Below are 6,000 nucleotides of genomic sequence, written 5' to 3' on the forward strand. Positions count from 1 at the left end.
GCAACTAGAGAAAGCCGGTGCGCAGCAACAAAGACCCAATGCAGTCAAAAATTAATTAATTAATTAATTAATTATTTAAAAATAGGCAGGAAAGTTATAGGAAGGAGAGCCTTTACTTTCTAAAGCAGAACACACCAGACTAGATGAAGAGTTTCTGAAGATCAATGGTCATGTCTTATTCCTTGTTATAATCCGAGCACACGTAACAGTGCTGGTCACAGAGTAGATGCTCACATCACATTTCTTGATAAATGGACAAATAAGTTTGAGAGCATCTGTGAACTCTTAATTCCTGGAGTCCTTAAAAATATAAGAGGAATCTTTTTTTCTTTTGCTTCTTTCAACAAGTAATTTATTGTTTACAATTTTAAAAAAAGAAAAACAGATTATCTCTTTACGTCCTGTCTAGGTCTAGAATTTTAGGATTCTAAGTCAATTTGTGGTTGGAGATCAAAGTTTCTTAAGCATTTTTCCAGTCAAAGAAATCATTCTTCCTCAGAACATTCAGACAATTTAGTTCTATGAGGCCAACCAATGTAATTCATTGCTCCTAACCAGATAGTCCTGTTTCTTAAATATATACTTTATATATTGACTTATTGCCAATAAAAAATTGTTTTTCTTTTTTGCAAAGGTACTTTTATGCCGATAATTATCATATTGGGTGGAAGAATAGGAATTAGATTAACCTCCTTTACTGGGCAACTGGCGTGCCACAGTAGCAGGTCCACCAATTAATTCACTATGCAAAAATATCCAAGTTTCTCTCCTCTTTTGACATATTTTCTAAACAGTCAGTACATTGTAACCCGACATTCTGGACAGAGGGAATGTGGGAAAATGAACAGAAAAATGAGAATGTCATCCATTTTCATCTTGGGCAAATTACTTAACTTTCTGTGACCCTATTTCCTCACCTGTAAAATGAGAATAATAATAATACACACAAGGTTGTTGTGAACATTGTGATTTAATGTTCTTAGCACATAAAGTGCTAAGAACAGTGTTTGACACAAAATAGTCACTATATAAGAGTTAATATTATAATAATTATAATTATTTTCATACAAAAATGGCACCACTGACCCACCATCCATAGGAAACGCATTTTTATTTTACTTTCCAATTGGTAGAGATCAGCTATTCGGCTTCTTGCATGACTGCCTGTAGGACCAAGGACACTCATTTTTCAGACAGCTGGCTGAGGCTAGAGGTGCATTCTGTGGTCATGGAACAAATCAGAGCTAACTGGCCCATACAAGGAACAAACCTATGGTAACTTTGACCTCATTAGTAATGTGTTCTGAGCTAGACAAAAAACAGGACTCTCAGAACATGGGTTATTCAGATTTGCTGTCCATGTTAATCAAAGTCCCCAGATGATTGCTTGATATTCTCCTTCACTTTAGCTAGGTTTACATAAGACCAAAACATCTGGATGAGAAGTGAAAAAATGCAGATGCTTAAGCCACATGATGGGAAACATCCAGATGTCTCAGATTTTGGATTTGTCATTTTGTTCTTTGTTTTAAAAGAAAAAGAAGCCAAAAGAAAAAGTTTCCACCATGGTTTGTCTATTTCCTTAACCTGGGCAAAGTTGAACTACTTTTTTGTCATAGAAATTTAAAATGCACCAAAGCTTATTAGGAATCTTGTTGATAATATCACTAGATGAGCTGTTTTCAAGAGGAGTTTTTTTTTAACTTAAAAAAGACATCTGATTCATGAGTAGCATTTGTGAGAAGTGATGCTTTTCAGAGTGAGACAATATTTTGGAAGAGTTGATCATAATGAACTCTCTGGGAAAGTGTGGCTGGGATGATACCAACAGTAAAGGACAGTTTGCTAAAGAAACTTCAGAAATATTGTTTATTTCCCTAAGAGGATCTGAACTCAACTAAATAAGGAGTTAAGTCCAAAAGAATACATATAAATCTTTTCTTCTGGTTATGAAATGACTGGATATTTGCTACCTGAAAACCAACAAAAGGAGTTGACGATAAACAAAATAGGTAGCCATTTATGGAATGTGATTTTAAGGAAATCAAAAACCATGAGGAAGTCCCTGAAATGCCTATCATTGGTGTTCTAAAATAATTTTAACTAGGTTAAATCATAATATTCCCAGGGAGTTGCCACAATCTGGCCTTTATGATTCTACCAAACTCTTCTATCAGGAAGTAAAGTACATTTACTAGATACCACATTAACACAGGTATTAACTCATACAATTCTAGAGCTGAACAGGGGCCTTCAAGGTCATCTATTTCAACCCCTTTATTTTACTTATGGGAAAACTGAGGCCCAGAAACTAAGTGACTTGCTCAAGTGACATGGAATACAAAAGCCTATAATTATGAGGCAATAAATGTATACATTTTCATAAAGGTGGAAGGAGACAGAGACAGAAAATAGTAAGGATTCTGGAATTCGTGAAAGCACTGGGTACACAGGAAATGCTGGGATTATGCTGAAGATAGGAGTAAGACTTAGGTGGACACAAAGCAGAGGACCCAACAAGAATATGCTTCACCTATGAATAATTTTGTCAATATAAACAACACTACTTAACACAGATAGCTGCCTTTGCTCCATCTTCCACAGTGGTTAAGAACCATTGAGCATAATGTTGTTTGGGGCTTGGATCAGCTCATTTGACAGTTGAAGGTGTAAAGGTTTAAGCTTTCCCCCAAAGACTCAAATAAGGCATCAAAGGACTAAGCTCAAATTTGGTGAGATAGTTTTGAGTATCAGGTGCTCAATTTCATAAGCACATGGCAAAAAAAACATAAAAAAAAGTCTTGCTTCAGATCAAAATGTATCTTTCCAAGGTCTCTAGTACTGTCTTTGGCAATATGTGTGGAGAAAATACAAATCAACTGTTCTCAAATGCTTTGAAAGTCGCAGATAAAAAAAATTTACAAAAATATTCTGCACACCTGTGTTTCCCCAAGTAGAAAAAACAAAAAGGAATTTTCTCTTCAGAGTTCCCTGGTCTTCTTGAAAGTACTCGCATATAATGAAAAGAAAAAGCCTAAATTAGGATGTAACCTCAAGTATTAGGACCAAAATACATATAATTGTTCACTGATTACAATTATCATGTGATGGCCATTTTGTGTAACACAGTTGAAACCTACCAGGGAATTAAAATGTATTCATTAAAGAGAAATATAGAATATCAGTATAGAATTCAGAGTTCTACCATTGCACCATACCCAACCATTTATCATTTCAATTTAAAAACAGTAATGCTGCCAGTGGAAACAGAAAACAAGTTGTCAGCATTTTTCCTTGAGCACGATGAAACCACAAAGCCGTAGACTAGGCAGTAAAATTTGTTTAAAAAGCTCAACGTTTCAAGACAAGCCAGATTATTATGGGAGATATACTGTAAACTACTCATCTAATTTGTTTTGCACTGATGCCAATTCACATGAAATTAGCTTTATTAGGTTGAAATATTTGTTTTTTCCTTCCCTTCCCTTTCCTTTCTTTTAATGTGAGCAAACCCAATTCTGAGCCACATTGTGGAGGATGAGGGTCATTGATCTCCTTTGTTTTTCAGCTCCAGTTACAACCCAGGATGATTAAAACTGGTGAAGCCAAGGCTACGTTTTATTTCTCCGTTCATGGCAGTTCTTTAAACATTTTTTCTACTTCTCTACCATTGGTTTCCTTTAATCTTTTAAAACATGGAATGTTAGGATTGGAAGAGTCCTGAAAGATCATCTAATCCTCTTATTTTAAAGAGGGGGAAACTGAGACTCAGAAAGGTTAAGTGACTTATCCAAGGCCAGATAGCTAATTAGTGACAGAGGCAAAAGTAGAATCCAATATTTCTATTTGACCTCTCTTTCCACTATTCCAGTCATGCTCTCAGAAATTCATAAACTGGATTCTTAAGATATTTATCCATTCATCCACCTTTTCAGGTGGAGGACAGCCAATGTCTTGCCAATTCATATAACTTTAAATCTTTTCAAACGTCTATGTCATGTGGATTCATCTGTGAGATTTTTAAATGTTTAATCAAATATACTACATGCACAAAGGGACTGGAATCAATTGCAAAACTTCCTCCCCCACAACCACCACCACCACTTGCAGGAGAGAAGATATATTAGTTTGGAGTATAGAAACTTAACTTACTTAAATTTGGTCTTCTTAGCCCAAGCAAGTTGGGGACATTTTCTAGATACTGTAAATCAGTATTTGGATTCTGCTATTATGATTGAAATGAGTGATTGTATATGAGAAATACTATGAGCACCAACTCTGGAGCCAGACTATCTGGATTCAAATTCCATATTTGAAATTACTGGTTTTGCAGAATTTACTTAAATTCTCAGTACCTCAGTTTCCTCAGCTGTAAAATAGAGATGAGGAAGTGATTATAACAATAGTGCTCACATTATAGAATCATTGAGAAGTTCAAATGAACATGTAAAGTGCTTAGAAGACAGCCTCACATATAGTAGTTGCCATAAAAGTGTTAGCTATTACTTGTATTTTTCTCTCTGCTGTATAGGGAAAAAATGTTGCCTCATCGAATTAATGTCCAACATTGACCATTACAGGGACTATTTTAAAGGATTCTAAACATGAAATGTATGTAAGGTAGGGTACTGTTAATTACTAGTCATGCCTGTTATTCAAAGATGACTAACACATCCTTTCCTTGAAAAGTTCAAAACCTTTATTCCAATTACTATTGTTATTTCAAACATCATTTTTTTCACATTAGAAAGTGATTCAGACTTTTCACTGATTCAGTAGATAGATCTTCCAACTACTCTTGAATTACTGAGTTGTAACTATACCTCAACACTCCCTTCTCCCCCCAAATAACAACAAACCTAGATATTTTTAAGAAAGAAGTAGTTTTTCAACCTGCTAGTCCCCTGGATTTTCTACTCACAAGATATCAACAGGTTTGAAAGGCCAAAATAGTAAAGAGGAAGTTCACCAGGTCAACAAGCCATTACATAGTTGTGGCTTTTAGGCAATCAGAAGTTGAAATGAGTCAATAGTGTGATGTCGCTTCTTAGAAAGCAAATGCAGTGTTAGAAGAGAGCAATACAAAGAGAATGCCCAGTTCAAAGAGGAACTCAGCTCTAGTCAGACCACATCTGGTAGGCTGTGTTCATTTCTGGGCACCCACATTCTAATGGGAAGTCTATCAGTCTAAAGACATTTCAGAATAAGATAGTCCAGATGGTGAAGTTTCTAAAATCATGCCAAGGAGGGATGTTTGAAGAAACTGGAAATTATTTTTTCCTGAAAAAGGGAAAATTTAGCCAGAATATGATGTGGAAACAAAATTAGACATATAGAGTGCAGTCCCAAGGGGAGAACCAAGATAATGAGTAGAAGTCATGAGGAGGCAAATTTAGGCTTAGGATCAGAAAGCTCTAAGGATACAAAATACCCATAAATGGAATGGGCTGCCTTGCAAAACAGTAAACTCTGTCACTGCAAACTGTCAGAGATTGGGAGAATGCAGAAAGGATTTCTACCTTAAGTGTGAGATTAAAGTACTCGATATCTAAGAATATTTTCAACTGGGATCTATGATTATAGTTCCATGACTATATGCTCAGATAGTGAAATACCCATCTAGCTGATCTCTCTACTAATCCACCTTGAACCCTATTATTACTACACTCTTGTCAGACTAATCTTTTCACTCAATTTTTATTTACTACCTTCCACCTCCCCTTCTGTTTCACACACATGCACGTAATTGTTTTGACATAGATGGAGTTCACTGTGTGCCAGGCACTGTTATAAGCACTATATGTACACACACAAACACACTTTATACATGACTGATTCTTATCTCCTGAATTGGGTCCAAGTCTCTTTTCTGACACTTTGCACCTCCTACTACATGTGCTTCTCCCTCTTCTCCAAAATATATTCTCAACTATTGAAGACATCCTAACTAAGTCAAACTCATATTTTATTGTATGCCTTTGTATGTACTGTATTTCTTCC

This window comes from Lipotes vexillifer, unplaced genomic scaffold (genome assembly GCF_000442215.2).
Source record: "Lipotes vexillifer unplaced genomic scaffold, Lipotes_vexillifer_v1.1 scaffold345, whole genome shotgun sequence".
Taxonomy (NCBI): domain Eukaryota; kingdom Metazoa; phylum Chordata; class Mammalia; order Artiodactyla; family Lipotidae; genus Lipotes; species Lipotes vexillifer.